The sequence below is a fragment of the Primulina eburnea genome, unplaced genomic scaffold, assembly GCF_022965805.1.
Source record: "Primulina eburnea isolate SZY01 unplaced genomic scaffold, ASM2296580v1 ctg1095, whole genome shotgun sequence".
Lineage (NCBI taxonomy): Eukaryota > Viridiplantae > Streptophyta > Magnoliopsida > Lamiales > Gesneriaceae > Primulina > Primulina eburnea.
Window position 1 is genome coordinate 562,142 of NW_027330641.1, and position 23,856 is coordinate 585,997.

At 39.8% G+C, this 23,856-nt stretch overlaps 1 long non-coding RNA gene across 1 annotated transcript in view; it reads left to right on the forward strand.

Annotated features, from left to right (window-relative positions):
• Positions 1–14,964, forward strand: part of LOC140820507 (uncharacterized) — a 65,148-nt gene extending 50,184 nt beyond the window's left edge. The window contains exon 3 of the long non-coding RNA XR_012115504.1: positions 14,745–14,964. This is a non-coding gene — a long non-coding RNA (uncharacterized lncRNA). The remainder of the gene's footprint in view (positions 1–14,744) is intronic.
• The last annotated feature ends 8,892 nt before the right edge of the window (positions 14,965–23,856 follow it).

A 23,856-nucleotide genomic window follows, 5' to 3' on the forward strand; every position in this document is an offset into this window, starting at 1 on the left:
TTTCTATGGACTTTATTTTGGGGTCGCCTAGGACTAAGAAGGGGAGGGATTCTATTTTTGTTGTTGTGGATAGATTCTCTAAGAAGGCACATTTTATAGCTTGTCATAAAACCGATGATGCTTCAAATATTGCGGAGTTGTTCTTTAGAGAAGTCGTTAGGTTGCATGGCATGCCTAGGACTATTGATTCTGGTCGCGATGTTAAATTCTTGAGTTACTTTTGGAAGACTTTATGGGCTAAACTTGGCACAAAATTGTTGTTTTCTACTACTTGTCATCCTCAAACGGATGGACAAACTGAAGTTGTCAATAAAACTTTGGGAACACTTTTGCGTGCTATTCTTAAACAGAACTTGGATTGAAATTTCTATGGACTTTATTTTGGGGTCGCCTAGGACTAAGAAGGGGAGGGATTCTATTTTTGTTGTTGTGGATAGATTCTCTAAGATGGCACATTTTATAGTTTGTCATAAAACCGATGATGCTTCAAACATTGCGGATTTGTTCTTTAGAGAAGTCGTTAGGTTGCATGGCATGCCTAGGACTGTTGTTTCTGGTCGCGATGTTAAATTCTTTAGTTACTATTGGAAGACTTTATGGGCTAAACTTGGCACAAAATTGTTGTTTTCTACTACTAGTCATCCTCAAACGGATGGACAAACTGAAGTTGTCAATAGAACTTTGGGAATACTTTTGTGTGCTATTCTTAAAAAGAACTTGGATTGACATTTCTAAGGACTTTATTTTGGGGTTGCCTAGGACGAAGAAGGGGAGGGATTCTATTTTTGTTGTTGTGGATAGATTCTCTAAGATGGCACATTTTATAGCTTGTCATAAAACCGATGATGCTTCAAACATTGCGGATATGTTCTTTAGAGAAGTCGTTAGGTTGCATGGCGTGCCTAGGACTATTGTTTCTGATCGCAATGTTAAATTCTTGAGTTACTTTTGGAAGACTTTATGGGCTAAACTTGGCACAAAATTGTTGTTTTCTACTACTTGTCATCCTCAAACGGATGGGCAAACTGAAGTTGTCAATAGAACTTTGGGAACACTTTTGCGTGCTATTCTTAAAAAGAACTTGGATTGACATTTCTATGGACTTTATTTTGGGGTTGCCTAGGACTAAGAAGGGGAGGGATTCTATTTTTGTTGTTGTGGATAGATTCTTTAAGATGGCACATTTTATATGTGGGGACCCGGACGTTAATCATCTTCTTACTCAACTTTTTGGGATTTAATTATCAATTAAGATAACAGGGTCTAAAAATTTTTCTTTTTAAATTATAACTGCGAAAGGTAATGGACTCTAAATACTATACATGTCTGTATATAAAAATACAAATTCAGTATTAAAATACAATAATGTACAACCTTCTAATCTAAGGTTCACTACTAAAGTTCTAGTAGTAAAATCCAATCTACTGTAAGTCCGGAATCACCACGCTAAACTCGTCTTCTCTCGTCATCTTCTCGACCCTGATCCACCCCCACCTGTTGTAATTTACACATACAAAACACGACAACAGCCGGATAACTCCGGTGAGAATAAATCCCAGTATAAAACATGGTAAGCATGTATATAAACAAACTAATTCATAAAACATGCGATCATGTGTAAACACAATATATTTCATAATCTATGAAATTAAGCATGCAACTCAAATCAGATAAACATGCATATAAACAATCTAAATCATAAAACATGCTAGCACAACTGAAAGCAATAACGATGGGTTCCATGATCTAGGAGCCACATCCATATAAGCATGAAGTCTTAATCAAATCATGTCTAGACTTGACTCGATCTATAACTCTAGGGATCCCGGGGTGAATAAGACGTCACTGGCTGTCACCTACCCAACCACTCGGGGCGACTGTACGTCTTATTCCTAGACTTCGGTCCGAGCTGTATCGACGGCTGGCAATAGGAGTAATGACTACTCCTAAGTTGAGATACACCGAACGTCTAGAAGTCTGACAATGACTGTCAAGACTTTCCTATCTTAAATGCAATGAATAACAATCTGTAAACAAAGCATAATCATATTCATAACTGAATATCCCAATTATCTTACCTGCTTGAATACAATTCTAAAATCAAAGCATAATCAGGTAACAATATAAATAATAATCTAGTATGTGATTTTATTGGGAAACTCAAATTAATCTAATTTGAGTTATGCTTCCCGAATATCACATGAATTATACCTTTGTCGTCCCTATCTGACGAAGACGATGACCTGTATCCAAATCTGTCCATATCAAATCTGAAATGACAATATCCAATACCCTGTATCAATGTATAATCCAATTCAAAATCTGTCTGGTCAATATCTGAATAAACTACAATCTGATTCATATCAACCATATTACAAGATAACAGAAACCAAGACTGAATCTGATCAATCTGTACCAACTGATGTTTGGACGGCATAACAATACAGTCTTGTAACCCCGTCAGTCTTAACATCACAATTATAATACCAAAATTCCTAATAAATCTCAGTACATTCTATAACTTCAGTATCTGTACACTTTAACATGAATAACAGCATAATTCTGATAGCAATCTCAATCAATCAACTCTAAAATTCATAACAATACCATAACCAGTCTATTTCTAAATCTGACTTCGATTCTACAATATCTACGGTAGTAGAAACACCATATCCGAATCATATTCAATTCTAACAACATCATAAAATCAAATCTTGTCTAAACGTAATAAAACTTACGTCCTTGTGTAGCCTGCGTTGATAGTAACACAGTACCGAAGTCGGATTTCAATTCAGATAGACGGTTTACTCGCAAATCAATTTAAGAAAATAAGAACGAAGCTTTTTCCCTCACCCTCGATTTCTCCTCTTCTGAAATGAGATTTACGCCTGTAAATATATATATATATACTTACACTCACATGCAGCAAAGCACATGGCTCGTCCTTCGCGCAACACGTCTCGCGCATATGCGCGGCCACTACTCGCGCATATGCGCGAGACCTACTGTCTCGGCGAAACTGCTACTCGCGCATATGCGCCATTAATTCCGCGCATATGCGCCACCCCTTCTGGCCCTCCCGCGCATATGCGCCACTCTACTCGCGCATATGCGCCACTGGTTCTGGCCTTGCCGCGCATGTGCGCGCATTATCTCGCGCATGTGCGCGCAAGCCTCGGCCAGCTCCGCGCATGTGCGCCCTCTCACTTCTTGCACGCACATTTCACACCTTTATCATGTGTCCTAATCCGATCCGTTCTGTCTATAATCATCTCGATTAATTTAATAAATCATTCCGGATTAATCTCCGATTACAGTAATCATATCCAAATAATTTCAGATTACAGTAATTAAATTTCCGGACATTACATTATAGCTTGTCATAAAACCGATGATGCTTCAAACATTGCGGATTTGTTCTTTAGAGAAGTCGTTAAGTTGCATGGCATGCCTAGGACTATTGATTCTGGTCGCGATGTTAAATTCTTTAGTTACTTTTGGAAGACTTTATGGGCTAAACTTGGCACAAAATTGTTGTTTTCTACTACTTGTCATCCTCAAACGGATGGACAAACTGAAGTTGTCAATAGAACTTTGGGAACACTTTTGCGAGCTATTCTTAAAAAGAACTTGGATTGACATTTCTATGGACTTTATTTTGGGGTTGCCTAGGTCTAAGAAGGGGAGTGATTCTATTTTTTTTGCTGTGGATAGATTCTCTGACATGGCACATTTTATAGCTTGTCATAAAAGCGATGATGCTTCAAACATTGCGGATTTGTTCTTTAGAGAAGTCGTTAGGTTGCATGGAGTGCATAGGACTATTGTTTCTGGTCGCGATGTTAAATTCTTGAGTTACTTTTGGAAGACTTTATGGCTAAACTTGGCACAAAATAGTTGTTTTCTACTAATTGTCATCCTCAAACGGATGGACAAACTGAAGTTGTCAATAGAACTTTGGGAACACTTTTGCGAGCTATTCTTAAAAAAACTTGGATTGACATTTCTATGGACTTTATTTTAGGATTGCCTAGGTCTAAGAAGGGGAGTGATTCTATTTTTTTTGCTGTGGATAGATTCTCTGAGATGGCACATTTTATAGCTTGTCATAAAACCGATGATGCTTCAAACATTGCGGATTTGTTCTTTAGAGAAGTCGTTAGGTTGCATGGAGTGCCTAGGACTATTGTTTCTGGTCGCGATGTTAAATACTTGAGTTACTTTTGGAAGACTTTATGGGCTAAACTTGGCACAAAATTGTTGTTTTCTACTACTTGTCATCCTCAAACGGATGGACAAACTGAAGTTGTCAATAAAACTTTGGGAACACTTTGCGTGCTATTCGTAAAAAGAACTTGGATTGACATTTCTATGGACTTTATTTTGGGGTCGCCTAGGACTAAGAAGGGGAGGGATTCTATTTTTGTTGTTGTGGATAGATTATCTAAGATGGCACATTTTATAGCATGTCATAAAACCGATGATGCTTCAAATATTGCGGAGTTGTTCTTTAGAGAAGTCGTTAGGTTGCATGGCATGCCTAGGACTGTTGTTTCTGGTCGCGATGTTAAATTCTTGAGTTACTTTTGGAAGACTTTATGGGCTAAACTTGGCACAAAATTGTTGTTTTCTACTACTTTTCATCCTCAAACGGATGGACAAACTGAAGTTGTCAATAAAATTTGGGAACACTTTTGCGTGCTATTCTTAAAAAGAACTTGGATTGACATTTCTATGGACTTTATTTTGGGGTCACCTAGGACTAAGAAGGGGAGGGATTCTATTTTTGTTGTTGTGGATAGATTCTCTAAGATGGCACATTTTATAGCTTGTCATAAAACCGATGATGTTTCAAATATTGCGGAGTTGTTCTTTAGAGAAGTCGTTAGGTTGCATGGCATGCCTAGGACTATTGATTCTGGTCGCGATGTTAAATTCTTGAGTTACTTTTGGAAGACTTTATGGGCTAAACTTGGCACAAAATTGTTGTTTTCTACTACTTGTCATCCTCAAACGGATGGACAAACTGAAGTTGTCAATAGAACTTTTGGAACACTTTTGCGTTCTATTCTTATAAAGAACTTGAATTGACATTTCTATGGACTTTATTTCGGGGTTGCCAAGGACTAAGAAGGGGAGGGATTCTATTTTTGTTGTTGTGGATAGATTCTCTTAGATGGCACATTTTATAGCTTCTCATAAAACCGATGATGCTTCAAACATTGCGGATTTGTTCTTTAGAGAAGTCGTTAGGTTGCATGGCATGCCTAGGACTATTGTTTCTGGTCGCGATGTTAAATTCTTTAGTTACTTTTGGAAGACTTTATGGGCTGAACTTGGCACAAAATTGTTGTTTTCTACTACTTGTCATCCTCAAACGGATGGACAAACTGAAGTTGTCAATAAAACTTTGGGAACACTTTTGCGTGCTATTCTTAAACAGAACTTGGATTGAAATTTCTATGGACTTTATTTTGGGGTCGCCTACGACTAAGAAGGGGAGGGATTCTATTTTTGTTGTTGTGGATAGATTCTCTAAGATGGCACATTTTATAGTTTGTCCTAAAACCGATGATGCTTCAAACATTGCGGATTTGTTCTTTAGAGAAGTCGTTAGGTTGCATGGCATGCCTAGGACTGTTGTTTCTGGTCGCGATGTTAAATTCTTTAGTTACTATTGGAAGACTTTATGGCTAAACTTGGCACAAAATTGTTGTTTTCTACTACTTGTCATCTTCAAACGGATGGACAAACTGAAGTTGTCAATAGAACTTTGGGAACACTTTTGCGTGCTATTCTTAAAAAGAACTTGGATTGACATTTCTATGGACTTTATTTTGGGGTTGCCTAGGACGAAGAAGGGGAGGGATTCTATTTTTGTTGTTGTGGATAGATTCTCTAAGATGGCACATTTTATAGCTTGTCATAAAACCGATGATGCTTCAAACATTGCGGATATGTTCTTTAGAGAAGTCGTTAGGTTGCATGGCGTGCCTAGGACTATTGTTTCTGATCGCGATGTTAAATTCTTTAGTTACTATTGAAAGACTTTATGGGCTAAACTTGGCAAAAAATTGTTGTTTTCTACTACTTGTCATCCTCAAACGGATGGACAAACTGAAGTTGTCATTAGAACTTTGGGAACACTTTTGCGTGCTATTCTTAAAAAGAACTTGGATTGACATTTCTATGGACTTTATTTTGGGGTTGCATAGGACTAAGAAGGGGAGGGATTCTATTTTTATTGTTGTGGATAGATTCTCTAAGATGGCACATTTTATAGCTTGTCATAAAACCGATGATTCTTCAAACATTGCGGATATGTTCTTTAGAGAAGTCGTTAGGTTGCATGGCGTGCCTAGGACTATTGTTTCTGATCGCGATGTTAAATTCTTGAGTTACTTTTGGAAGACTTTATGGGCTAAACTTGGCACAAAATTGTTGTTTTCTACTACTTGTCATCCTCAAACGGATGGACAAACTGAAGTTGTCAATAGAACTTTGGGAACACCTTTGCGTGCTATTCTTAAAAAGAACTTGGATTGACATTTCTATGGACTTTATTTTGGGGTTGCCTAAGACGAAGAAGGGGAGGGATTCTATTTTTGTTGTTGTGGATAGATTCTCTAAGATGGCACATTTTATAGCTTGTCATAAAACCGATGATGCTTCAAACATTGCAGATTTGTTCTTTAGAGAAGTCGCTAGGTTGCATGGCATGCCTAGGACTATTGTTTCTGGTCGCGATGTTAAATTCTTTAGTTACTATTGGAAGACTTTATGGGCTAAACTTGGCAAAAAAATTGTTTTTTTCTACTACTTGTCATCCTCAAACGGATGGACAAACTGAAGTTGTCAATAGAACTTTGCGAACACTTTTGCGTGCTATTCTTAAAAAGAACTTGGATTGACATTTCTATGGACTTTATTTTGGGGTTGCCTAGGACTAAGAAGGGGAGGGATTCTATTTTTGTTGTTGTGGATAGATTCTCTTAGATGGCACATTTTATAGCTTGTCATAAAACCGATGATGCTTCAAACATTGCGGATATGTTCTTTATAGAAGTCGTTAGGTTGCATGGCGTGCCTAGGATAAATTTTCTGATCGCGATGTTAAATTCTTGAGTTACTTTTGGAAGACTTTATGGGCTAAACTTGGCACAAAATTGTAATAGCCGAGCCCGGTGTACGGTACGGTTTAAGCTTTATTGTGTTAATATGGTTTTGTGATTAGATGATTATAGTTGTGTTTTGGGCTATAGTATTATTGGTTATTATTTATTCGAGGTGTTAGTTGGTGTTGATTGTTCGTTTCAGCGTTTCGAATCGATTTTAGTTGTTTTGTTACTGTTCATTGCCGTGAGTAGAGTGCACCCGCGCTCTTAGATGAGTGCCCCCGCGGTGTACTATTCATGATTTTGGATTTGGAGGGCCGTGGCATCACCGCACCCGCGGCAGTGCAAGGACTGCACCCGCGGTGAGACCGCACCCACGGTATTTGTAGCACCGCACCCGCGGTGTTCGTGCATGGGATTTATTTTGGTTGCCGTGAGCTTAGCGCACCCGCGGTGCTTGTGTGACCGCACCCGCGGTGTAAGTATGGGCGATATATTTAGCTACTTTTTGGGAGTTGTTGGCCATACCTACCTTATCTTCTTCCTTCCATTCTCGATATTCTCTCAATTCTTAAGGGTTTTCATCCATTTCTTTAGCTTCCTACCTTTGATTCTTGGAGTTATTTGGATTTCCGACTTGAGATCATCGTTTTCCGTGGTATAAGGAAGCTTAGGTAAGTTTTTGGTGCGATTCTAATGAGGTTTCGAGTTAAGGGTTATTTTGGATTTGATGTTTTGATGGTTCTATGGATTATTTAGCATGGACTCTTGGATTTAGTCTTGATATTGGTGTTATTTATGGATTATTGTTGTAGGTGGTGTACCAAGAGTATAGTTGGAGGTGTTCTATTGGTTTGTAAATGGAATTTCATCCCTTGTGCTCACATGATATTATATGTATTGTGTTTTAAAGGTTTCAAAGTGTTATTCCCTTCCATTGATCCATTGTTATGTATTGATTTTATTGATTATCTATTGGAGGCATTGATGTCTCACTATTGTTAAAAATGGAATACAAGAGATATTATGAGATTGCGAAACGACGGCTTTAAATGTTATTGAGAATTCAAATGTTTTATTGGATTGATTAATCATAGCCATAGCATTGCATGCAATTAGATGATCATCGACCATAGGCTTTTATCCCCTCACAGTTATCGATTTATATCGATGGGATATTGGCAACCACAGTCACAGATACTATTGATATCAATCCAACCATAGAAAAGAGAAATACCATCGTATTGCTATCTATTGCTATTGCTATTGCTACAGTTATTGCTACGTTATTCATGTTTCAGAGTCGATGGTATTTATGATTTAAAAGCCATGTTTTACAGAGTATACTATGTATCATTGCTATGTAAGAGTTCCACTTGCTGAGATTTATTCTCATTTCAGTTATTTTCATGTGATGCAGATAAGAGCGACGGACCAGGACGTTGACTGTGGATGGGGGTCATATGCATACGAAGATTGGAAGGATGATTATTTTGTACCATTTTGTAACATGATCACACTAATGATATTTTGTATTTTGTTATGTCATTGGAATGATCATGTTGTTATTTTGTAAACACTTTTATAAAATGTATTTTGAAACTCCTTCCGTTTGAAAGAAAATATTAAATTCCGCTGTATTTTTAATTGTAACGGGTCAGGGTGTCACATTTGGTGGTATCAGAGCGGTGTTCTTCGGACCAATGCATATGACTTCGTCTACTTTCAACTGTCCGGGTATGTTTTCTTGCATCTATCCATTGTTATATATATTGATTGGTGTCTTGTGAGCAATTGTAGAGTATGCCTCCTAAGCGTAAGGCGGCAGAGGGTGAGGATAGTTCTTCCTCGAGAGTTGTCGACGAGTTCGGCAAGTTGCTTAAGGAGCAGGCTAAGGTGCATAGCGATCAGATTCAGCAGTTGCTCCGATTGCAAGGAGCAGGTCAGGGTCGAGGCCAAGTAAGAGGTCAGGTTGCTCAGGCTGTTGGCACTGATGCCGTCTTTTCTGCTTTCAAGAGGATGGATCCACCGGAATTCGCAGGTAGCACCGATCCTCTAGTTGCTGTCGAGTGGGTCAAGGCGCTTGAAGCTATCTTCGATCATCTCCAGTATGAGGACAAAGACAGGATTAGTTGTGCCATTTTCATGTTGGTTAAGGCTGCCCGCATTTGGTGGAATGCGACGAAGGTTGGAGTTGATGTTGCAACACTAAAGTGGTCAGAGTTCACTGACTTGTTCTACGACAAGTATTTCCCCGACGCACTTCGAGCGAGGAAGGTTACGGAGTTCTTGGAACTTCGACAGGGGAGCTTGGATGTTGGCCAGTATATCCTGAAGTTTGAGGAGGGTTGCCTATTTGCTCCGTATATTGCTTCGAACGACAAGGACAAGGGCGCTCATTTCATTCGAGGCCTTAGAGCTGAGATTCGTCGTGATATCAACATGTCCAAGGCTGTTACTTTCAAGGAGATTGTGTCCAAAGCATTGTTGGCCGAGCAAGACGAGAAGGATATCGCCAGGGAGAGGCAGGAGAGACACCAGGCCATTGCTCAGAGAGGCCAGGGTTTGAATCAGAGGGGCAGGGATCGTTTCAAGGGCAAGGGCAAGATGGAGCCGAGTTCTAGACCACCGCCAGTTCCATTTGATCCCGAGAAGCCACTGTGTCCAAAGTGTGGTAAGCATCATCGAGGAGAGTGCAGATTGGGCACTCATACTTGTTTTCGTTGTGGCGCGGCGGGCCACGTTGCTAGGAATTGCCCGAGGGGAGATAGCCAAGGGAAGGTGCAGGGTCGTATCTTTGCGATGACCAAGGAAGGTATTAATCGTGATTCTTCATTGATCTCTAGTACTATTTTGATTTCAGGCAGAGTAGCTACTACTTTGATTGATACTGGTGCTACTCATTCTTTTATGTCTGAATTATTTTTGAGATCTTTGGGTATAGTTCCTTCTGTTCTTCCCCTCCAGCTTAATGTTGTTTTACCTTCGGGGGATGTCTTGTGCCCGACATCAATTGTCTTTGCGTGCCCTGTTCGTATGGAGGAGCGAGTTGTATTCGCTGATTTGATTGTTATCCCTATGGTTGCCTTCGATGTTATTCTTGGCATGGATTGGCTTTCGACTTACCGTGCAATTATCGATTGTATTGCTAAGAAGGTGACTTTTGCAGATGATGGCCAGGGAGGAGCGCTCGCCAGCACAGGTACTTCGCTGGTCCTTCCTTTTATTTCTTGCTTTGAGGCTGAGAGATTGTTGTGTAGAGGTTGCGATGGGTTTCTTGCTTCTATTGTGGATGTTGATAGATTGATTAAGTTGAATGTAGATGATATTGATGTGGTGAGGGAGTTTGCTGATGTGTTTGAGGATGATGTTCCGGGTTTGCCACCGGACAGAGATGTTGAATTCGTGATCGATTTAGCTCCAGGTACGGTTCCTATTTCTAAGGCTCCGTACCGGATGGCCCCTACCGAGATGAAGGAGTTGAAGACTCAGTTGCAGGATCTTTTAGACAAGGGCTTTATTCGTCCGAGTTCTTCGCCTTGGGGAGCTCCGGTTCTATTTGTCAAGAAGAAGGATGGTTCTTTGCGACTGTGTATCGACTACAGGGAGCTTAACAAAGTAACTGTCAAGAACAAGTATCCGTTGCCTCGGATAGATGATTTGTTTGATCAGCTCCATGGTGCTACTATGTTCTCGAAGATTGATCTTCGGTCTGGCTACTATCAGTTGAAGGTTAGGGAGTCTGATATCCCTAAGACAGCTTTCCGGACCAGGTACGGTCACTATGAGTTTCTTGTCATGTCTTTTGGTTTGACCAATGCCCCTTCAGTCTTCATGGATCTGATGAACCGTGTGTTCAAGCCTTATCTGGATAGCTTCGTCATTGTTTTCATCGACGATATCTTGATCTATTCCAAATCCAGAGAGCTTCATGCAGAGCATCTCAGAGTGGTGCTTCAGTTGTTGCGAGAGAAGAGGTTGTTTGCCAAGTTGAAGAAGTGTGAGTTTTGGTTGGATCAGATTTCTTTTCTAGGCCATGTGGTTTCGAGAGATGGCATTGCTGTTGATCCGTTGAAGATAGAGGCGATTCGGAGTTGGCCTATTCCTACCACTGTTTCTGAGGTACGCAGTTTCCTTGGTTTGGCGGGTTACTATCGTCGTTTCATTTCAGGTTTCTCCAAGATTGCCCTGCCATTGTCCAATCTGACGAGGAAGACTGTGAAGTTCGAGTGGTCTATCGATTGCCAGAGTGCATTTCAGGAGTTGAAGGACAGATTGATGACAGCTCCTGTTCTTTCTTTGCCCAGTGGTTCAGAGGATTTTGTGGTCTATACCGATGCGTCGAAGAGAGGCCTTGGTGCAGTGTTGATGCAGCGAGGTAAGGTCATTGCCTATGCTTCTCGCCAGTTGAAGGATTATGAGAAGAATTATCCGACGCACGATTTGGAGCTTGCAGCTGTGGTTTTCGCCCTTAAGATTTGGAGACATTATCTGTATGGCGAAAAGTGTGAGATCTTCACAGACCACAAGAGTTTGAAGTATCTGTTCTCGCAGAAAGAGCTCAATATGCGACAGAGGAGGTGGTTAGAGCTTGTCAAGGATTACGATGTGACTATCAGTTATCACCCAGGGAAGGCGAATGTTGTGGCTGATGCTTTGAGCCGCAAGTCGAGTGCTTCATTGAGTTCTTTGATTCAGAGACCATTGTTGATGGATTTGCAGAGAGAGGAGATTGATCTGGTGATTCCAGGGACCATTGCTCGCTTTTCAGCGTTGGTCATTCGACCTACATTGACGGACAGGATCCGTAGAGAGCAGTCGACTGATGTTCAGTTGGCAGAGTTGAGAGCTAGAGCCGAGGCTAGAGGGAATTCAGAGTTTAGTCTGAATGGTGATGATTTGGTAACTTTCAGAGGCCGCATTTGTGTTCCTTCTGGCGACGATATTCGTAGAGATGTCTTGACAGAGGCTCATACCGCACCTTATTCGATTCATCCAGGCAGTACGAAGATGTATCAGGATCTTCGTCGACTCTACTGGTGGCCAGGTATGAAGAGAGATATTGCTTTGTTCATTTCTCAGTGCCTTACTTGTCAGCAGGTAAAGATTGAGCACCAGAGACCTGCTGGGACATTGCTTTCTTTGCCGATTCCTCAGTGGAAGTGGGAGCATATCACTATGGATTTCGTGACTGGTTTACCCAGGACGCAGAAGGGTTTCAATTCCATTTGGGTTATTGTTGATAGATTGACCAAGTCAGCGCACTTTCTCCCAGTCAAGACGACGTATTCGATGTCTCAGTATGCCGAGGATTACATTGCAGAGATTGTTAGACTTCATGGGGTTCCTGTGTCGATCGTGTCTGATCGTGACCCTAGATTTACCTCAGAGTTCTGGAAGAGTTTGCACAGAGCTATGGGTTCTCGTTTAGCTTTCAGTACAGCTTATCATCCTCAGAGCGACGGTCAGTCAGAGAGAGTCATTCAGATTCTGGAGGATATGCTCAGAGCTTGTACTATTGACTATTCTGGTAGCTGGGATTCCAAGTTGCCTCTTGTGGAGTTCACGTACAACAATAGCTACCAGGCGACGATTGGCATGGCACCGTATGAGGCACTTTATGGCAGGAAGTGCAGATCTCCTTTGTTTTGGGATGAGGTTGGTGAGAGGAAGATGTTGGGTCCCGAGTTGGTCCAACAGACTGCCGATGTTGTTGCAGTTATCAGAGAGAGGATGAAGACTGCTCAGTCCAGACAGAAGAGCTATGCAGACGTTCGTCGTAGACCTTTGCAGTTCGAGGTTGGCGATCATGTTTTTCTGAAGATAGCACCTCTCAAGGGTGTGATGCGATTTGGCAAGAAGGGCAAGTTGAGCCCTAGATTCATTGGTCCATTCGAGATATTGGACAGAGTGGGTGACCGAGCCTACAGATTAGCCCTACCGCCCGATCTTGACAGAGTCCATAATGTGTTTCACGTATCGATGCTCAGGAAGTATATTGCAGATCCTTCCCATGTTCTTCGCCATGAGCCATTGGACTTGACGCCGAGTCTGACTTACCATGAGATTCCGATTCAGATTCTGGATCGCACAGTTAGAGTTCTGAGGAACAAAGAGATCGGCATCGTTAAAGTCCTTTGGAGGAACCATTTGATTGAGGAGGCTACGTGGGAACCAGAGACTGAGATGAGAGAGAGGTATCCTGAGTTGTTCGTGCCGTGACGTCAATTTCGAGGACGAAATTCCTCTAAGGAGGGGAGATTGTAATAGCCGAGCCCGGTGTACGGTACTGTTTAAGCTTTATTGTGTTAATTGGGTTTTGTGATTAGATGATTATAGTTGTGTTTTGGGCTATAGTATTATTGGTTATTATTTATTCGAGGTGTTAGTTGGTGTTGATTGTTCGTTTCAGCGTTTCGAATCGATTTTAGTTGTTTTGTTACTGTTCATTGCCGTGAGTAGAGTGCACCCGCGCTCTTAGATGAGTGCCCCCGCGGTGTACTATTCATGATTTTGGATTTGGAGGGCCGTGGCATCACCGCACCCGCGGCAGTGCAAGGACTGCACCCGCGATGAGACCGCACCCGCGGTATTTGTAGCACCGCACCCGCGGTGTTCGTGCATGGGATTTATTTTGGTTGCCGTGAGCTTAGCGCACCCGCGGTGCTTGTGTGACCGCACCCGCGGTGTAAGTATGGGCGAGATATTTAGCTACTTTTTGGGAGTTGTTGGCCATACCTACCTTATCTTCTTCCTTCCATTCTCGATATTCTCTCAATTCTTAAGGGTTTTCATCCATTTCTTTAGCTCCTACCTTTGATTCTTGGAGTTATTTGGATTTCCGACTTGAGATCATCGTTCTCCGTGGTATAAGGAAGCTTAGGTAAGTTTTTGGTGCGATTCTAATGAGGTTTCGAGTTAAGGGTTATTTTGGATTTGATGTTTTGATGGTTCTATGGATTATTTAGCATGGACTCTTGGATTTAGTCTTGATATTGGTGTTATTTATGGATTATTGTTGTAGGTGGTGTACCAAGAGTATAGTTGGAGGTGTTCTATTGGTTTGTAAGTGGAATTTCATCCCTTGTGCTCACATGATATTATATGTATTGTGTTTTAAAGGTTTCAAAGTGTTATTCCCTTCCATTGATCCATTGTTATGTATTGATTTCATTGATTATCTATTGGAGGCATTGATGTCTCACTATTGTTAAAAAGGGAATACAAGAGATATTATGAGATTGCGAAACGACGGCTTTAAATGTTATTGAGAATTCAAATGTTTTATTGGATTGATTAATCATAGCCATAGCATTGCATGCAATTAGATGATCATCGACCATAGGCTTTTATCCCCTCACAGTTATCGATTTATATCGATGGGATATTGGCAACCACAGTCACAGATACTATTGATATCAATCCAACCATAGAAAAGAGAAATACCATCGTATTGCTATCTATTGCTATTGCTATTGCTACAGTTATTGCTACGTTATTCATGTTTCAGAGTCGATGGTATTTATGATTTAAAAGCCATGTTTTACAGAGTATACTATGTATCATTGCTATGTAAGAGTTCCACTTGCTGAGATTTATTCTCATTTCAGTTATTTTCATGTGATGCAGATAAGAGCGACGGACCGGGACGTTGACTGTGGATGGGGGTCATATGCATGCACCGTTGGAAGGATGATTTTGATGGCATGATCATAGGACTGATGTTTTGTATTTTGTTATACCTTTTGAATGATCATGTATTTATTTTGGTTGTAAAATGTTTAAAGAAAATGTATTTTTAAACTCCTTCCATATTTTAAAGAAAATTATTTTTATTCCGCTGCGTATTTTATTTAAAGAGGTCAGGGGTGTCACAAAAATTGTTGTTTTCTACTACTTCTCATCCTCAAACGGATGGACAAACTGAAGTTGTCAATAAAACTTTGGGAACACTTTTGCGTTCTATTCTTAAAAAGAACTTGGATTGACATTTCTATGGACTTTATTTTGGGGTTGCCTAGGACTAAGAAGGGCCTCGATTCTATTTTTGTTATTGTCGATAGATTCTCAAAGATGGCACATTTTGTAGCTTGTCATAAAACCGATGATGCTTCAAACATTGTGGATTTGTTCTTTAGAGAAGTCGTTAAGTTGCATGGCATGCCTAGGACTATTGATTCTGGTCGCGATGTTAAATTCTTGAGTAACTTTTGGAAGACTTTATGGGCTAAACTTGGCACAAAATTGTTGTTTTCTACTACTTGTCATCCTCAAACGGATGGAAAAACTGAAGTTGTCAATAGAACTTTGGGAACACTTTTGCGTGCTATTCTTAAAAAGAACTTGAATTGAAATTTCTATGGACTTTATTTCGGGGTTGCCTAGGACTAAGAAGGGGAGGGATTCTATTTTTGTTGTTGTGGATAGATTCTCAAAGATGACACAATTTATAGCTTGTCATAAAATCGATGATGCTTCATACAATGCGGATTTGTTCTTTAGAGAAGTCGTTAGGTTGCATGGCATGCCTAGGACTATTGTTTCTGGTCGCGATGTTAAATTCTTTAGTTACTTTTGGAAGACTTTATAGGCTAAACTTGACAAAAATTGTTGTTTTCTACTACTTGTCATCCTCAAACGGATGGACAAACTGAAGTTGTCAATAGAACTCTAGGAACACTTTTGCGAGCTATTCTTAAAAAGAACTTGGATTGACATTTCTATGGACTTTATTTTGGGGTTCCCTAAGACGAAGAAGGGGAGGGATTCTATTTTTGTTGTTGTGGATAGATTCTCTAAGATGGCACATTTTATAGGTTGTCATAAAACCGATGATGCTTCAAACTTTGCAGATTTGTTCTTTAGAGAAGTCGTTAGGTTGCATGGCATGCCTAGGACTATTGTTTCTGGTCGCGATGTTAAATTCTTTAGTTACTATTGAAAGACTTTATGGGCTAAACTTGGCAAAAAAATGTTGTTTTCTACTACTTGTCATCCTCAAACGGATGGACAAACTGAAGTTGTCAATAGAACTTTGGGAACACTTTTGCGTGCTATTCTTAAAAAGAACTTGGATTGACATTTCTATGGACTTTATTTTGGGGTTGCCTAGGACTAAGAAGGGGAGGGATTCTATTTTTATTGTTGTGGATAGATTCTCTAAGATGGCACATTTTATAGCTTGTCATAAAACCGATGATGCTTCAAACATTGCGGATATGTTCTTTAGAGAAGTCGTTAGGTTGCATGGCATGCCTAGGACTATTGTTTCTGATCGCGATGTTAAATTCTTGAGTTACTTTTGGAAGACTTTATGGGCTAAACTTGGCACAAAATTGTTGTTTTCTACTACTTGTCATCCTCAAACGGATGGACAAACTGAAGTTGTCAATAGAACTTTGGGAACACTTTGCGTGCTATTCTTAAAAAGAACTTGGATTGACATTTCTATGGACTTTATTTTGGGGTTGCCTAGGACTAAGAAGGGGAGGGATTCTATTTTTGTTGTTGTGGATAGATTCTCTAAGATGGCACATTTTATAGCTTGTCATAAAACCGATGATGCTTCAAACATTGCGGATTTGTTCTTTAGAGAAGTCGTTAGGTTGCATGGCATGCCTAGGACTATTGTTTCTGGTCGCGATGTTAAATTCTTTAGTTACTATTGGAAGACTTTATGGGCTAAACTTGGCACAAAATTGTTGTTTTCTACTACTTGTCATCCTCAAACGGATGGACAAACTGAAGTTGTCAATAGAACTTTGGGAACACTTTTGCGTGCTATTCTTAAAAAGAACTTGGATTGACATTTCTATGGACTTTATTTTGGGGTTGCCTAGGACTAAGAAGGGGAGGGATTCTATTTTTGTTGTTGTGGATAGATTCTCTAAGATGGCACATTTTATAGCTTGTCATAAAACCGATGATGCTTCAAACATTGCGGATTTGTTCTTTAGAGAAGTCGTTAGGTTGCATGGCGTGCCTAGGACTATTGTTTCTGATCGCGATGTTAAATTCTTGAGTTACTTTTGGAAGACTTTATGGGCTAAACTTGGCACAAAATTGTTGTTTTCTACTACTTGTCATCCTCAAACGGATGGACAAACTGAAGTTGTCAATAGAACTTTGGGAACACTTTTGCGTGCTATTCTTAAAAAGAACTTGGATTGACATTTCTATGGACTTTATTTTGGGGTTGCCTAGGACTAAGAAGGGGAGGGATTCTATTTTTGTTGTTGTGGATAGATTCTCTAAGATGGCACATTTTATAGCTTGTCATAAAACCGATGATGCTTCAAACATTGCAGATTTGTTCTTTAGAGAAGTCGTTAGGTTGCATGGCATGCCTAGGACTATTGTTTCTGGTCGCGATGTTAAATTCTTTAGTTACTATTGGAAGACTTTATGGGCTAAACTTGGCACAAAATTGTTGTTTTCTACTACTTGTCATCCTCAAACGGATGGACAAACTGAAGTTGTCAATAGAAACTTTGGGAACACTTTTGCGTGCTATTCTTAAAAAGAACTTGGATTGACATTTCTATGGACTTTATTTTGGGGTTGCCTAGGACTAAGAAGGGGAGGGATTCTATTTTTATTGTTGTGGATAGATTCTCTAAGATGGCACATTTTATAGCTTGTCATAAAACCGATGATGCTTCAAACATTGCGGATATGTTCTTTAGAGAAGTCGTTAGGTTGCATGGCGTGCCTAGGACTATTGTTTCTGATCGCGATGTTAAATTCTTGAGTTACTTTTGGAAGACTTTATGGGCTAAACTTGGCACAAAATTGTTGTTTTCTACTACTTGTCATCCTCAAACGGATGGACAAACTGAAGTTGTCAATAGAACTTTGGGAACACTTTGCGTGCTATTCTTAAAAAGAACTTGGATTGACATTTCTATGGACTTTATTTTGGGGTTGCCTAGACGAAGAAGGGGAGGGATTCTATTTTTGTTGTTGTGGATAGATTCTCTAAGATGGCACATTTTATAGCTTGTCATAAAACCGATGATGCTTCAAACATTGCAGATTTGTTCTTTAGAGAAGTCGTTAGGTTGCATGGCATGCCTAGGACTATTGTTTCTGGTCGCGATGTTAAATTCTTGAGTTACTATTGGAAGACTTTATGGGCTAAACTTGGCACAAAATTGTTGTTTTCTACTACTTGTCATCCTCAAACGGATGGACAAACTGAAGTTGTCAATAGAACTTTGGGAACACTTTTGCGTGCTATTCTTAAAAAGAACTTGGATTGACATTTCTATGGACTTTATTTTGGGGTTGCCTAGGACTAAGAAGGGGAGGGATTCTATTTTTGTTGTTGTGGATAGATTCTCTAAGATGGCACATTTTATAGCTTGTCATAAAACCGATGATGCTTCAAACATTGCGGATATGTTCTTTAGAGAAGTCGTTAGGTTGCATGGCATGCCTAGGACTATTGTTTCTGATCGCGATGTTAAATTCTTGAGTTACTTTTGGAAGACTTTATGGGCTAAACTTGGCACAAAATTGTTGTTTTCTACTACTTGTCATCCTCAAACGGATGGACAAACTGAAGTTGTCAATAAAACTTTGGGAACACTTTTGCGTGCTATTCTTAAAAAGAACTTGGATTGACATTTCTATGGACTTTATTTTGGGGTCGCCTAGGACTAAGAAGGGGAGGGATTCTATTTTTGTTGTTGTGGATAGATTCTCTAAGATGGCACATTTTATAGCTTGTCATAAAACCGATGATGCTTCAAACATTGCGGATTTGTTCTTTAGAGAAGTCGTTAGGTTGCATGGCATGCCTAGGACTATTGTTTCTGGTCGCGATGTTAAATTCTTGAGTTACTTTTGGAAGACTTTATGGGCTAAACTTGGCACAAAATTGTTGTTTTCTACTACTTGTCATCCTCAAACGGATGGACAAACTGAAGTTGTCAATAGAACTTTGGGAACACTTTTGCGTGCTATTCTTAAAAAGAACTTGGATTGACATTTCTATGGACTTTATTTTGGGGTTGCCTAGGACTAAGAAGGGGAGGGATTCTATTTTTGTTGTTGTGGATAGATTCTCTAAGATGGCACATTTTATAGCTTGTCATAAAACCGATGATGCTTCAAACATTGCGGATTTGTTCTTTAGAGAAGTCGTTAGGTTGCATGGCATGCCTAGGACTATTGTTTCTGGTCGCGATGTTAAATTCTTGAGTTACTTTTGGAAGACTTTATGGGCTAAACTTGGCACAAAATTGTTGTTTTCTACTACTTGTCATCCTCAAACGGATGGACAAACTGAAGTTGTCAATAAAACTTTGGGAACACTTTTGCGTGCTATTCTTAAAAAGAACTTGGATTGACATTTCTATGGACTTTATTTTGGGGTTGCCTAGGACTAAGAAGGGGAGGGATTCTATTTTTGTTGTTGTGGATAGATTCTCTAAGATGGCACATTTTATAGCTTGTCATAAAACCGATGATGCTTCAAACATTGCGGATTTGTTCTTTAGAGAAGTCGTTAGGTTGCATGGCATGCCTAGGACTATTGTTTCTGGTCGCGATGTTAAATTCTTGAGTTACTTTTGGAAGACTTTATGGGCTAAACTTGGCACAAAATTGTTGTTTTCTACTACTTGTCATCCTCAAACGGATGGACAAACTGAAGTTGTCAATAGAACTTTGGGAACACTTTTGCGTGCTATTCTTAAAAAGAACTTGGATTGACATTTCTATGGACTTTATTTTGGGGTTGCCTAGGACTAAGAAGGGGAGGGATTCTATTTTTGTTGTTGTGGATAGATTCTCTAAGATGGCACATTTTATAGCTTGTCATAAAACCGATGATGCTTCAAACATTGCGGATTTGTTCTTTAGAGAAGTCGTTAGGTTGCATGGCATGCCTAGGACTATTGTTTCTGGTCGCGATGTTAAATTCTTGAGTTACTTTTGGAAGACTTTATGGGCTAAACTTGGCACAAAATTGTTGTTTTCTACTACTTGTCATCCTCAAACGGATGGACAAACTGAAGTTGTCAATAAAACTTTGGGAACACTTTTGCGTGCTATTCTTAAAAAGAACTTGGATTGACATTTCTATGGACTTTATTTTGGGGTTGCCTAGGACTAAGAAGGGGAGGGATTCTATTTTTGTTGTTGTGGATAGATTCTCTAAGATGGCACATTTTATAGCTTGTCATAAAACCGATGATGCTTCAAACATTGCGGATTTGTTCTTTAGAGAAGTCGTTAGGTTGCATGGCATGCCTAGGACTATTGTTCTGGTCGCGATGTTAAATTCTTGAGTTACTTTTGGAAGACTTTATGGGCTAAACTTGGCACAAAATTGTTGTTTTCTACTACTTGTCATCCTCAAACGGATGGACAAACTGAAGTTGTCAATAGAACTTTGGGAACACTTTTGCGTGCTATTCTTAAAAAGAACTTGGATTGACATTTCTATGGACTTTATTTTGGGGTTGCCTAGGACTAAGAAGGGGAGGGATTCTATTTTTGTTGTTGTGGATAGATTCTCTAAGATGGCACATTTTATAGCTTGTCATAAAACCGATGATGCTTCAAACATTGCGGATTTGTTCTTTAGAGAAGTCGTTAGGTTGCATGGCAGTGCCTAGGACTATTGTTTCTGGTCGCGATGTTAAATTCTTGAGTTACTTTTGGAAGACTTTATGGGCTAAACTTGGCACAAAATTGTTGTTTTCTACTACTTGTCATCCTCAAACGGATGGACAAACTGAAGTTGTCAATAGAACTTTGGGAACACTTTGCGTGCTATTCTTAAAAAGAACTTGGATTGACATTTCTATGGAACTTTATTTTGGGTTGCCTAGGACTAAGAAGGGGAGGGATTCTATTTTTGTTGTTGTGGATAGATTCTCTAAGATGGCACATTTTATAGCTTGTCATAAAACCGATGATGCTTCAAACATTGCGGATTTGTTCTTTAGAGAAGTCGTTAGGTTGCATGGAGTGCCTAGGACTATTGTTTCTGGTCGCGATGTTAAATTCTTGAGTTACTTTGGAAGACTTTATGGGCTAAACTTGGCACAAAATTGTTTTTTCAACTACTTGTCATCCTCAAACGGATGGACAAACTGAAGTTGTCAATAGAACTTTGGGAACCACTTTTGCGTGCTATTTTAAAGAACTTGGGTTGACATTTCTATGGACTTTATTTCGGGGTTGCCTCGGACTAAGGGAAGGGGAGGGATCTATTTTTTTTGTTGGGATAGATTCTCCAAAGCTGGCCACATTTTTATAGCTTGTCGTAAAACCGATGATGCTTCATACAATGCGTATTTATTTGTTCTTTCGGAGAAGTCGTTAGGTTGCATGGCATGCCTAGGATATTGGTTTCTGGTCTCGATGTTAAACTTTTAGTTACTTTTGAAGGACTTTATGGGCTAAACTTGGCAAAAAATGTTGTTTTCTACATGTCATCCTCAAACGGAATGGACAACTGACGTTTCAATAAAACTTTGGGAACATGAATAACGTAGCAATAACTGTAGCAATAGCAATAGCAATAGATAGCAATACGATGGTATTTCTCTTTTCCTATGGTTGGATTGATATCAATGTATCTTGACTGTGGTTGCCAATATCCCATCGATATAAATCGATAACTGTGAGGGGATAAAGCCTATGGTCGATGATCATCTAATTGCATGCAATGCTATGGCTATGATAATCAATCCAATAAAACATTTGAATTCCAATAGCATTTAAGGCCGTCGTTTCGCAATCTCATAATATCTCTTGTATTCCCTTTTAACAATGGAGACATCAATGCCTCCAATAGATAATCATGAAATAATACATACAATGGATCAATGGAAGGAATAACACTTTGAAACCTTTAAAACACAATACATATATATCATGTGAGCAAAAGGATAAATTCCACTTACAAACCAATAGAACACCTCCAACTATACTCTTGGTACACCACCTACAACAATAATCCATAAATAACACCAATATCAACTAAATCCCAGTCAGCCAAATAATCCATAACACTCAAACATCAAATCCAAAATAACCCTTAACTCAAACCTCATTAGAATCGCACCAAAAAACTTACCTAAGCTTCCTTATACCACGGGAACGATGATCTCAATCGGAAATCAAACAAACCAAGAATCAAGGTAGGAAGCAAAAGAAAATGGATGAAACCCTTGAATGGGAGAAAATCGGAATGGAAGGAAAGGATAAGGTAGGGCCAACAACTCCAAAAAGACTTAAAAACTCGCCCATACTCAACACCGCGGGTGCGGTCACACAAGCACCGCGGGTGCGCATGCTCACGGCAACCAAAATACCCATCACGCACCGCGGTGCGGTGCTACAATACCGGGGTGCGGTTCACAGCCCGGGTGCGTCCTGCACTGCCGCGGGTGGCGGTATGCCACGGCCCTCAAAATCAAAATATGAATAGTACACCACGCGGGGCACTCATCAGAGCGCGGGTGCACTCTAACTCACGGCCTAAAACTTGGCACAAATTGTTTTTTTCTACGCTTTGTTCATCCTCCAACGGGAATGACAAACTGAAGTTGTCAATCGAACTTTGGGAACACTTTGCGTGCATTTAAAGAAACTTGGTGGATTGACATTTCTATGGACTTTATTTCGTGGGTTGGCAAGATCTAAGCAGGGGAGGATTCTAGTTTGTTGTTGTGGATAGATTCTCTAAGATGGTACATTATTATAGCTTCTCAGTAAAACCGATGATGCTTCAAACATTGCGGAATTTGTTCTTTAGAGAAGTCGTTAGGTTGCATGGCATGCCTAGGACTATTGTTTCTGGTCGCGATGTTAAATTCTTTAGTACTTTTGGAAGACTTTATGGGCTAAACTTGGCACAAAATTGTTGTTTTCTACTACTTGTCATCCTCAAACGGATGGACAAACTGAAGTTTTCAATAAAACTTTGGGAACACTTTTGCGTGCTATTCTTAAAAAGAACTTGGATTGACATTTCTATGGACTTTATTTGGGGTTGCCTAGGACTAAGAAGGGGAGGGATTCTATTTTTGTTGTTGTGGATAGATTCTCTAAGATGGCCACATTTTATAGCTTGTCATAAAACCGATGATGCTTCAAACATTGCGGATTTGTTCTTTAGAGAAGTCGTTAGGTTGCATGGCATGCCTAGGACTAGTTGTTTCTGGTCGCGATGTTAAATTCTTGAGTTACTTTGGAAGACTTTATGGGCTAAACTTGGCACAAAATTGTTGTTTTCTACTACTTGTCATCCTCAAACGGATGGACAAACTGAAGTTGTCAATAGAACTTTGGGAACACTTTTGCGTGCTATTCTTAAAAAGAACTTGGATTGACATTTCTATGGACTTTATTTTGGGGTTGCCTAGGACTAAGAAGGGGAGGGATTCTATTTTTGTTGTTGTGGATAGATTCTCTAAGATGGCACATTTATAGCTTGTCATAAAACCGATGATGCTTCAAACAGCGATTTGTTCTTTAGAGAAGTCGTTGGTTGCATGGAGTGCCTAGGACTATTGTTTTTCTGTCGCGATGTTAAATTCTTGAGTTACTTTTGGAAGACTTTATGGGCTAAACTTGGCACAAAATTGTTGTTTTCTACTACTTGTCATCCTCAAACGGATGGACAACTGAATGTTGTCAATAAACTTGGGAACACTTGGCGTGCTATTCTTAAAAAGAACTTGATTGACATTTCTATGGACTTTATTTTGGGGTCGCCTAA